Below are 13,176 nucleotides of genomic sequence, written 5' to 3'. Positions count from 1 at the left end.
ATATACATCCTACTTTGGTGAGTAGGTGTTTAGGGTCTTAGAGTCTTGCTAGCTGCCATCTAGGGTGCTCCTTGGAAAGTCTATGGGGCAGTTCTATTCTGTCCTATAGGTCGCTATGAGTTGGAACCGACTCGACGGCACCGGGTTTTAGCTGCCATCTAAAATACATCTATTGGTCTCTTCCCATCCGGAGCAAAGGAGAATGAAGAAAACCAGACACAAAGAAAATATCAGTCCAAAGGACTAATGGGCCACATGGTTCTCAGCCTTCACCAGCCTGAGCCCAGAAGAACTAGATGGTACCCAATTATCACCACCGACTCTTCTGACAGGGATCACAATACAGGGTCCTGGGCAGAGTGGAAGAAAAATGTAGAATAAAATTCAAATTCACACACACATACACACACAGAAAGACCAGACTTACTTGTCTGACAGAGACTGGAGGGACACCGAAGATAATGGCCCCCGGACACTATGTTGAATCAGGACTGAAGTCTACCTTTCAGCCAAAGATTAGACAGGCTTATAAAACAAACCACAAGTCTGTGAGTTTGTGGTACTGTGGGGGCTTGTGTGTTGCTGTGATGCTGGAAACTATGCCACTGGTATTCAAATACCAGCAGGGTCACCCACGGCAGACAGGTTTCAGCTGACCTTCCAGACTAGGGTAGACTAGGAAGAAGGACCCCCTGGTCTACTTCTGAAAAGAATTAGCCAGTGAAAACCTTATGAATAGCAATAGAATATTCTCTGCTATAGTGCTAGAAGATGAGCCCCTCAGGTTGGAAGGCACTCAAAAGACTACTGGGGAAGAGCTGCCTCCTCAAGCTAGAGTTGATCTTAGTGAGGTGGATGGAGTCAAGCTTCTGGGACCTTCATTTGCTGATGTGGCACAACTCTAAATGAGAAGAAACAGATGCAAACATCCGTAATAATAGAAACATGGAACGTACAGACCATGAATCTAGGAAAACAGGAAATCATCAAAAATGAAGTGGAACGCATAAACATAGACATCCTATTCATTAGTGAGCTGAAATGGACTGTTATTGATCATTTTGAATCAGACAATCATATGGTCTGCTATGCTGAGAATGACAACGTGAAGAGGAATGGCATTGCATTCACTGTCAAAAATTTCAAGATCTATCCTAAAGTACAACACTGTCAGTGAAAGGATAATACCCATATGCCTACAAGGAAGATCAGTTAATATGACTATTATTCAAATTTATGCACAAACCACTAAGGCCAAGATGAAGAAATTGGAGATTTTTACCAACTTCTAAAGTCTGAAATTGATCGAATATGAATCAGGATGGACTGATAATTACTGGTGAATGAAATGCAAAAGTTGGAAACTAAGAAGAAGGATCAGTCATGGAAAATGTGGTGTTCATGATAGAAATGATGTCGGAGATCCCATGATAGAATTTTGCAAGACCCATGGACTTCTTCATTGCAAATACCTTTTTTCAACAACATAAACTACGAATACAAGTTTAGACCTCACCAGATGAAATACACAGGAATCAAATCAACTACGTTTGTGGAAATAGACAATGGAAAAGCTCAGTATTATCAGTCAGAACAAGGCTAGGGACCAACTGCCGAACAGACCATCAATTGCTCGTATGCAAGTTCAAGTTGAAGCTGAAGAAAATTAGAACAAGTCCATGAGAACCAGAGTACATATGACCTTGAGTATATCCCACCTGAATTTAGAAAGCATCTGAAGAATAGATTTGACACATTGAACACTAATGACTGAAAACCAGACAAGTTGTAGAATGACATCAAGGACATCATACATGAAAAAAGCAAGAGGTCATTAAAAAGACAAGAAAGAAAGAAAAGACTGAAAGACCAAAATGGATGTCAGAAGACGCTCTGAAACTTGCTCCTGAACGTGAAGCAGCTAAAGCAAATGGAAGAAATGATGAAGTAAAAGAACTGAACAGAACATTTCAAAGAGCGACTCAAGAAGACAAAGTATTATAATGACATGTGCAAAGACCTGGAGTTAGAAAACCAAAAGGGAAGAACGCACTTGGCAGTTCTCAAGCTGAAAGAACTGAAGAAAAACTTCAAGTCTTGAGTTGCGATGTTGAAGGATTCTACAGGGAAAATATTAAATGATGCAGGAAGCATCAAAAGAAGATGGAGGGAATACATGAGTCACTGTACCGACAAGAACTGATCAATGTTCAATCATTTCAGGAGGTAGCATATGATCAGGAACTGACGGTACTGAAGGAAGAGGTCCAAGCTACACTGAAGGCATTGGTGAAAACCAAGGCTCCAGGAACTGACGGAATACCAGTTGAGATGTTTCAACAAACAGATGCAGTGCTGAAACTGTTCACCTGTCTACGACAAAAAATTTGGAAGACAGTTTACCTGGTCAATTGACCGGAACAGGTCAATATTTATGCCTATTCCAAAGATAGGTGATCCAACCGAATGCGGAAATTATCGAACAACATCATTAATATCACATACAAGTGAAATTTTGCTGAAGATCATTCAAAAGCAGCTGCAGCAATACATCAACAGGGAACTGCCAGAAATTCAAGCCAGATTCAGAAGAAGACATGGACCCGGGATTATCATTGCGCATGTCAGATGGATCCCAGCTGAAAGCAGAGTATCACAGAAAGATGTTTACCTGTGTTTTATTTACTATGCAAGAGCATTCAACTGGGTGGATCATAACAAATTATGGATAACATTGTGAAGAATGGGAACCCCAGAACACTTAATTGTCGTCATGAGGAACCTGAACATGGATCAACAGGCAGTCGTTCGAACAGAACAAGGGGATACTGGGTGGTTTAAGGTCAGAAAAGGTGTGCCTCATGGTCGTATCCTTTCACCATACTTAATTCAATCTGTATGCTGAGCAAATAATCCGAGAAGCTGGACTATATGAAGAAGAACAGGATATCACGATTGGAGGAAGACTCATTAACAACCTGCATTATGCAGATGATCCAACCCTGCTTGCTGAAAATGAAGAGGGCTTGAAGCACTTACTGATGAAGATCAAAGACCACAGCCTTCAGTATGGATTACACCTCAACATAAAGAAAACAAAAATCCTCACAACTGGACCAATAAACAACATCATGATAAATGGAGAAAATATTGAAGTTGTTAAGGATTTCATTTTACTTGGATCCACAATCGACACCTGCGGAAGCAGCAGTCAGGAAATCAAATGACACATTTCATTGTGCAAGTCTGCCACAAAAGATCTCTATAAAGTTTTAAAAAGCAATGGTGTAGCCTTTACACAAACAGATATATGCACACCCATGTTTATTGCAGCACTGTTTACAATAGCAAAAACACGGAACCAACCAAGGTGCCCATCAACGGATGAATGGATAAATAAATCATGGCATACTCACGCAATGGAATCCTACGCATCGGTAAAGAACAGTGAGGAATCTGTGAAACATTTCATAACATGGAGGAACCTGGGAGGCATTATGCTAAGTGAAATTAGTCAGTTGCAAAAGGACAAATATTATATAAGACCACTATTATAAGAACTTGAGAAATAGTTTAAACTGAGAAGAAAACATTCTTTTGTGGTTACGAGAGGGGGGAGGGAGGGAGGATGGGAAAGGGGTATTCACGAATCAGAGAGTAGATAAGAACTACTTTAGGTGAAGGGAAAGACAGCACACAATACGGGGGAGGCCAGCACAATTGGACTAAACCAAAAGCAAAGAAATTTCCTGAATAAACTGAATGCTTCTAAGGCCAGCGTAGCAGGGGCAGGGGTCTGGGGACCATGGTTTCAGGGGGCATCTAAGTCAATTGGCATAATAAAATCTATTAAGAAAACATTCTGCATCCCACTTTGAAGAGTGGCATCTGGGGTCTTAAAAGCTAGCAAGCAGCCATCTAAGATGCATCAATTGGTCTCAACCCACCTGGATCAAAGGAGAATGAAGAACACCAAGGACACAAGGTGATTAAGAGCCCAAGAAACAGAAAGGGCCACATGAACCAGTGACTACATCATCCTGAGACCAGAAGAACTAGATGGTGCCCAGCTACAACTGATGACTGCCCTGATAGGGAACACAACAGAGAACCCCTGATGGAGCAGGAGAGCAGTGGGATACAGACCCCAAATTCTCATAAGACCATACTTAATGGTCTGACTGAGACTGGAAGGACCCTGGTGGTCATGGCCCCCAGACCTTCTGTTGGTCCAGAACAGGAACCATTCCCGAAGCCAACTCTTCAGACATGGATTGGACTGGACAATGGGTCGGAGAGGGATGCTGGTGAGGAGTGAGCTTCTTGGATCTGGTGGACACTTGAGACTGTGTTGGCATCTGCTGCCTAGAGGGGAGACGAGAGGGTGGAGGGGGTTAGAAGCTGATGAAAAGGACATGAAAAGAGAGAGCGGAGAGAGAGAGCAGGCTGTCTTATTAGGGGGAGAGTAATTGGGAGTGTGTAGCAAGGTGTATATGGGTTTTTGTGTGAGAGACTGACTTGATTTGTAAACTTTCACTTCAAGCACAATAAAAATTATTTAAAAAAAAAAGCGATGATATTACCCTGAAGAATAAGATGAACCTGACCCAAGCCTCATAAGCATTTTTCAATAGCCTCATATGCATGGGAAAGCTGGACAGTGAATAATGAAGACAGAAGAAGAATTGACACCTTTGAATTATGGTGTTGGGGAAGAATATTGAACATACCATAAACTGCCAAAAGAACGAACAAATCTGTCCTGGAAGAAATACAACTAGCATGCTCCTTAGAAGCAAGAATGACAAGACTATGTCTCACATACTTTGGACATGTTATCAGGAGTCCCTGGAGAAGGATATCACGCTTGGTAAGGTCAGCGAAAAAGAGGAAGATCCTCAAGGAGTTGGACTGACACAGTGGCTGCAACAATGAGCTCAGACATAACAGTTTTGAGGATGGTGCAGGACAGGCAGTGTTTCATTGTACACAGAGTTGCTATGAGTCAGAGCCAACTCTACGGTGCCTAACAACAACATAGAACAAACAATAACACACGTGAGCAACGAGCTTCTTAGTTCAATCAAGTATAGAAGACCTAATGGGCAACACTTGCCCAAAAACAAAGACGAAAAGGCAAGAAGGTACAGGAAAGCCGAAGAAATGAATACAGGGAACCAGGGGTGTAAGCGGAAAGGGGGAGAGTGCTGGCACATTGCGAGGGTTGCAACCAATGTCCCCCAAAACTTGTGTATAAATTTTTGAATGAGAAATTTTTGCTGTAAGCTTTCACCTAAAGCACAATAAAAAATAAAATAAAATAAAAAAGATTACAGCCAAGAAAACCCAATGGAGCACAGCTGTACTCTGACACATATGGGGTTGCCATGAGTTGGAACAAAACTGAAACCCATCCCAATGTGACTCATGGATGTTGTTAGGTGCCTTCAAATTAATTATCAACTCATAACCACTCCACATGATAGGGCAGAACTGCCCCATAGGGTTTTTAGGCTGTACTCTTTACAGAAGCAGATAGCCAGGCCTTTCTCCTACAGAGCTGCTGTTGGGTTTGAACCAACAACCTTTCAGTTAGCAGTCAAGTGCTTAGCCATTGTGCCACCAGGGCTCTTGACTCATGGATAGTTTTTTAGATTAAAAAACAAAAGTTTCAGACGCAACAACAGCTTCCGTGATCTCATCCTTGTCTACCAAGACTAGGAAAGAGTGAGGCCCACAGATACAAGAGGAAAGCTGAGGAGGCTGACTTGAAGGCACTGAAAAGCCAGAGAGGTGACAGCAAAGAGATTCTGCAGATTTGATGCAAAAGGCTGTGTTTTAAGCATTTTGCAAAGGGGAAAGGATCAGAAGGGGCTTTATTTATCACAAAGGACTTGACTGTCGCTTAAGAACCTTCATGAAGGCAATGCTTTTCTCCGCTGACTGACAACAACCTCTATAACCAGAATATGGTAAGAACTAAATAGCCCACACATCACTTGTTTATTATTTTTTTGCTCTGGATAAATTAAGTTAAAAAAAAGGAAATATTACTTTAGCCACTAAAGTTCAGCACCAAAAACTTCTTCATGAAACTCCTGTTACTTTCATTCAAAGAATTGTTGTTGTGGTTAGGTGCCATCGAGTTGATTCTGAATCATAGCTGCCCTGTAGGACAGAGTAGAATTGCTGCATAGGGTTTCCAAGGAGCGGCTGGTGAATTTGAACTGTTGGTCTTTTGGTTAGCAGCCGAGCTCTTAACCACCATGCCACCAGGGTTTCCAGTCAAAGAGTAAAAGAAAAAAACCATTGAGTTATTTTGAAGAGCCAATCGTCTTCAGGAATTGTGGTAATAATGATCGTAATAATAACTATATATATATGGAGCCCTACTGGCACAGTGGTTAAGCGCTCAGCTCCTAACTGAATGGTCAGTGGCTTGAACCCACCAACCCCTCTATGGGCAGGAAGATCTGATTGCTTCCATGAAGAGTATAGTCTTGGAAACCCTATGGGGCAGTTCTACTCTGTCCTATAGGGTCACTATGAGTGGGAATCGGCTCAACGGCAATGGGTTTCATTCTGTATACCTCAAAACTGAACTTGTTGCCATCAAGTCAATTCTGACTCATAGCAACCCTATAGCACAGAGTAGAACTATTGCTGGTTTTTTGTTCATCAGCCGAGCTCTTAACCACTGTGCAACCAGGGCTCCTTTATATATACATACGTAAAGTTGCTGTCAAGTTGACTCCAACTCATGGTGACCCCATATGTGTCAGAGTAGGACTGAGCTCCACAGGGTTGGTAGTGACTGATTTTTCAGATGTAAATTACCCAACCTATCTTCTCAGGCACCTGTGGATGGATTTGAACCATGAAGTTTTCAGTTAGTAGTAAAGCACTTAACTGTTTTCACCACCCAAGGACTCTGAATAATAATATAATGATAGCTAATATTTCTTTAGGACTTCCTATGTGCTAGGCGCTAACCAATTACTTAACACGTATTGTCTCAACATGCCTAGAAGATCAGTACTGTGGCCGGTTCCACTTAAAGATGCGGAAATGGGGGACTGGGAAGCTCGTGACTTGTGTATGACAGTATGTTCCTGAGCCAGAGTTCAAACCCAGCCTAATCCATTGTGATACCTTCCTACAAAAATTCACACCTCTCAGTAGGTAGACACAACTTGTGCCAAAGATGTGTAGATTTTGACCACTGGGTCATTTATAAGAGGCTAACATTTGAAAAGGAGTCCATTGGTAGTGCAAATGTTTAAGGTGCTTGGCTGCTAACCAAGAGACTGGAGGTTCGAGTCCACCCAAAGGTACTTTGGAAGAAAGGCCTGGTCAGTCATTGAAAACCTGTGGAGCACAGGTCTACTCTGATACACATGGGGCCACCACGAGTCAGAGCTGGCTCGACAGGCAACTGGCTGTTAGCAATTATGATGGATGTAAATATGATGATGTAAATATGATCTATTTTAATTGACATGGAAAATATTAAAGATATGTTGATGAGAAAAAAATACAAAGCAGTATGGATGGCGTGATCCAATTTTAGTAAATATAGCATTTTACCATTTTAATTGGCATAAGAAAAAAAATCTGGAAAATTACACAGCAAAAATACAACGATTATCTTGAAGTGTTAGTATTCCAGGCAATTAAAAACACTCAGTTTTCCCTATTTTTTTCTGCAATGATCATGAGCAATTCTCAGGACAGTTCTCTATTGAAGCACAGGCTTCCATCTTGAGCTCAGAATTAGAAGCCAGCTTGACAGCACTGGACGTGATGGGCACGTCATGCCTTCGCGCTGGGTCTCCTGTCCCACATCTATGACAGTGAGAAAGTGCCCTAATTTCAGAAATTCCTCCTATCTCTAACATTCTTTGACTTAATAAAGTTTATTCCTAATGAAACCAAACCAAACCCATTTCCAATGAGCCAAGGAGCACCTGATGGATTCAAACTGCAGACCTTGTATGGTTAGCAGTCATAGCTCTTAACCACTATGCCACTAGGGTTTCCGTTATGAATGAAGGTCTTTAAAAAGAGCATGTTGCCGTGGAGTTGATTCCAACTCAGGGAGACCCCATGCAACAGAGCAGAACCACCCCATAGGATTTCCTAGGCTGTAACCTTTAGGGGAGCAGATCACCAGGTCTTCCTCCCACAGAGCAGCTGGGTGGGTTCGAACCGCCGACCTTTCAGTTAATCATTTGTGCCGCCCAAACTATTGAAAAAGGACATGCGGGGATTCAAATGGTGATAAACAGTTCCTTCAGAACTACGCTATTTTCTTTGACCTGTGAAATTTCCCATCATCCCCTTCCCATCAGTCCTTTGAGAGGGGAAAGTGAATCCATTTCACCAGAAACATCTCAGATCACTCCGGAAAAAAGTACCCTTTTCCTAGACCATTTTTTAACCTATATAATAACCGAATGAATAAACAAAAAAAACACTATATGCTGAAACAACACATCCCTCAAACCAAGCCTAAAAGGAACAAACCTCAGTATCCAAACACAATTCTCATCCCCGTCATTCTTATTCCGAAGATTCTTGGCTTCTTTAAGATCACCGGTCACCTATCCATCTGAATAATAATAACCACTAACATTTATTTGACAAACTCCGTTAAGATCCCTTAAGGAGTCCTGATGACTCAACGGTGAAGCGCTGGGCTGCTATCTGAAAGGCTGGCAGTTCAAACCCACCCAGCCACTTCGCGGGACAAAGAACTGGCTATTTACTTCCGTAAAAATTGCAGCTAAGAAAACCCTATGGGGCAGGTTCTACTCTGTCACATGGGGTCACTGAGTCTAAATTCACTCGGTGGCGCACAACAACAACGTACGATCGTTTTCTCGCACGGAATTATAGCCATTGCCAAACAGAGAAGTCAGGAAGAAAGAGCAGTTCACTGTTTAGAAAGCCGCGGGCGGGTCTATCAGTTTCCAGCCCCCGGTGCGCGAGTGTCACCTGTCCCGCGCTCTGGCGCGGAGGCGGTACGTGGCTCTCGGGTGCCCTCTGCTGGCCGCCGGCCCGGCACCGCCTCCAGAGGGTCCCCGTTCTGCGCCCAGGACTCCGCCAGCTGCTCCTCACAAACGGCCGCTCCTGGCCACTGGTGGGATGTCATGGGTCTGCCAGGTGATGGGAAGCCAGCAGGGCGCGCTTTCCCTGGCGCGCCCAGAGCCCCCGTCCGGCCCGCGCTCGGCTCAGGGGATGGCAGAAAGGCCTTCAAGGGCTTCCCCACAGGCCTTTAAACCTGTCCCCTCGGGCTGAACACTCAAGAAGAGCTGTGCTTTCTGTTTTCCTTCCTGGCCAGGACAGTCTTGTGAGAGAGAGCTTTCCTTTCAGCAGTCTACATTTCACCAGCTTATTGCCTTTCAACAGCCTACATTTCCTTTTGAAAACAAGATATTTTGCAGCAAATATTGAATATACGTCTTGCGCATTCTTACACGCATACATACACACACAGGGGAACTCACACCGTGAATCTCTAGTCTGGAATCTTCTCACCTGCCTGGTTCACACGCCTCTAGCCAGCTTCTAGATTGCCCATTTCCCTAGGAAGTGTGATTGTGGGACCACATCACTGATGTCCACTTGCTAGCTGTGTAGCGGCAGACGGGTCACTAAACCTCTCTGAGCTAACAGCATCAATGACGTAGAGGCCATCCATTTATTCACTCACCAACACACAGCCACTGGCCACCTACTCCAATTGGGCCCTGGGCTTGGTGCTGGAGGTACACCAGTGAACAAGGCAGATGTGGTCCTCCACCTCATGGAATTTGCCACCTGATAGGGGAGCCAGACAGTAAATCGATAACCACACAAACAGTGGTGAGGGTGTCCATGTGAGGACTGCGGTACAATGAGAAAGAAGAAAAAACCCAAACCAGAACCTGTTACTGTCAAGTGACCCTGTAGGATGGAGTAGAACTGCCCCGTAAGATTTCCAAGGAGGTAAATCTTTACAAAAGTAGACTGTCACATCTTTCACCCTTGGAGTGGCTGGTGGGTTTGAACTGCTGACCTTGCAGCTAGCAGAGAGGTGCTTAACAACTGCTCCACCACCAGGGCTCCTTGAGAGAACAGTGGGGGCTAATTTAGGTTGTGTGGTCAAGGATGGCCGTTCCAAAGAAGGGACATTAGTGACTGAAAGATAAAGGAGAATAAGGCAGGGGAAACATGTGGGACAAAAAATCTGAGTGAAGAAGGATTCCTGTATTTCAGGGGAGGTTGGGTGACTGTATCATTGGGAATGAGGAGGGGAGAGGCTCCGAAGGAGGTTGGAGAAGGAGGCAGGGCCATGCTGCAAATTTCTATCAAATCCTAGAGTGTAGTGGAAGGACACTGAATTTATTTCTAATTCCTGACATGATGTGATGTGGGTTTTGAAAGGATCACTCTGGCTTCTGTTGGGATAATGGATGGGAGGGAGGCAGAGCCTAAGCCTGGCTACTGCAGGCATTCCAGGAAGAGTAGATGGTGGTGGCTTGGTTACTGGTGGCAATGATGGGGGTGGCTTGAAGCAGTCAGATTCAGAGCATTTTGAAGGCAGGGCAGACAGGACATGCTGACATAGTGAACGTGGGACTAAGGAAGAGGGCAGTGTCACGGGTGGCATCTAGGGGGTCTCAGGGAGGAGCAGTTTCAGGGAGTTGCCCCACTTTGCCCATAAATAACCCCGGTGGCTTAGTAGTTAAGTGCTACAGCTGCTAACCAAAGGGTCGGCAGTTCGAATCCGCCAGGTGCTCCTTGGAAACTCTGTGGGGCAGTTCTACTCTGTCCTGTAGGGTCGCTATGAGTCGGAATCGACTTTACAGCACTGGTTTTTTTTTTTTTTTTTATGAGGACGTAGCCATTGAAGCTTGGTTAAATCTGAAGCTTCATCTTTAATGGACTGCTGAATGGTGTACCCAGGGACGTTGCTTTCTAGGGGGACTCATTGGATGCCAAACTTGTGTGCTAATAGCCCTTGACCAGGGCATTAGGAGCCTCGTGGCATAAGCAGTTTGCAGTCGGTTGCTAAGCTGAAGGTTGGTGGTTTGAACCTACCCAGCAGCTCCATGGAAGAAAAGTCTGGTGATTTGCTTCTCTAAAGATTACTGAGATGTTTGCTAGACCAAACTTCTGCTCTCACAACAGAGGCAGGGTCTATCGGGGCTTCGGATTAGAACTGTCTGACTCTGTTTGACCACTTCCCTACTCTACATTGTTTTGACTTCAGGGTAATTCTACAGCTAAAAGTCATAAACAAGTTCCAAGAAACACCAGCACCAGACCACCAGACATGCCTAGGTAAATCAGAAAACTCATGTCAAGGAACCCAAAGACTAATAATGCCAAAAAACCCACCCAGTGCCAAGGAACAGAAAATCACCAAACTTATATCATCTGCAGTGGCCGAGCCCATTTCAGAAGCAAAAGGCCTGTCAGTTGCTTCTGTGCCAATTCCTAGCCCTGCCCCACAATGAATAATCAACAAAAATCACGAATATGTATAACTTCGTGATTCTGCTTACTAGGATGACTTCATAAAAGTTGACCCAGGCCCAGTTTTGGGGAGCTGCCTTGGTGACTCAAGTCCCAGCACACTCCTTTATTTGGCCAAATAAACACTTTCACTTTGCCTTAACAGCAGTGTCAGTTTGTGTTCAGACAGGCTACCCCGAGCAGAGACCTGGCCTGACCTGGTCTTAGTCCAGTTCAACCAGTTACATTTCAGCCAAGAAAACCCTATGGAATGGTTCTACTTTGTTAAACATGGGATCGAAATGAGTCAGGGGCCGTCTTGGCAGCTAACAGCATGGGGGGATTTATTGAATGATATTGTTCCTGTGTTCAGAGTGAAAAAGAAAAAAAAAATCTAGAAGCGTGTTTTAAGGTGTTAAGTTCAAATTTTATTTTTAATTGTAAATATAGTGAAAACATGTTCTAGGAATGGCAGGGGAGATGATAAACATCCAAATCAGGTCAGGAATTGGATCAGAGTCTGCAGTCTTTGGAAATTTAAACAAGTGATGCTCTTTCATACTTTGGCATCAATGCAGTGCTTTTGTTATTATTTTCACTTTAGTAAATGATAAACTTCGGGCCACTAGGGCCCTGATCACCAGCCATCTGTCCGTTTGTTGTAATGTGGTGGTTTGTGTTGCTGTGATGCTGGAAGCTACGCCACCGATATTTCAGATACCAGCAGGGTCCTCCACGGTGGACCGGTTTGAGTGGAGCTTCCAGACTAAGACAGACTAGGAAGAAAGACCTGATGATGTACTTTGAAAATTAGCCAATGAAAACCCTGTGGATCATAATAGAATATTGTCTGATACAATGCTGGAAGATGAGCCCCTAGGTGGGAGAGCACTACACAAATAGAATGGACCCAAACATACAAACATTTATGACCATAGTGCAGGACCAGGCAACATTTAGTTCTGCTATACATGAAGCCGCCATGAGTCAGAGCCAGCTACACCTAAGAACAACAACAAGGACAACAGGGCCCTGAAGTTAAGAATAAACGTTCATTTAGAATACAAAAAAAAAAAAAAATTACAGAGGATAAAAAAAGAATAAACGCCAGATGCGAGTTACGACATTCTCACTGGAGACAATCATAATAAACGCAATGACCACCATCAGGGCGCCCAGTTATCCCAGGTGTACCCCTATATTGTAGGAACCCGAGGCAGATCCTTTTTAGTTCCTTTGCTGGCTCCTGGGTCCTGTCTTTGGGCGGGTGGGAGAGGGGTGAAGAAAAACACAGCAGGGTGCGCCGATTTCCACGGATCAGGCCCAGAGCTGCGGAGGTGTCCGTGTTATTGCGGCCATCCACTGGCAGGCGGCGCTGTGACTTCACCGTTTTCGAAGTCGACCCATTTTGCCTGCAGAGTTTTGCTTTGTACTTTTCATGCATTTTCCAAGCCTGGGAACCCAGGGTAAACTGAAAACGCTGCAGAGCTGCCCAACCTCCTCAGAGCGCTCTGTGGAGCACAGAACTGGGATTTCACCACGCTGTGGGCACTATGGTCCAATGCCTCCCACCCTTTGCCTGGCCATCCACCCTAAATTCTCCTCAGGGAAAACATAGGACTTCACTGTGTTTTTCTTTAGGCTCATTTCTGAGCTCAGATGAACTGTCTTCTC

Source organism: Elephas maximus, chromosome 23, assembly GCF_024166365.1.
Source record: "Elephas maximus indicus isolate mEleMax1 chromosome 23, mEleMax1 primary haplotype, whole genome shotgun sequence".
In the NCBI taxonomy this organism is placed as follows: Eukaryota; Metazoa; Chordata; class Mammalia; order Proboscidea; family Elephantidae; genus Elephas; species Elephas maximus.
Note: the sequence above shows the minus strand (reverse complement) of the source record.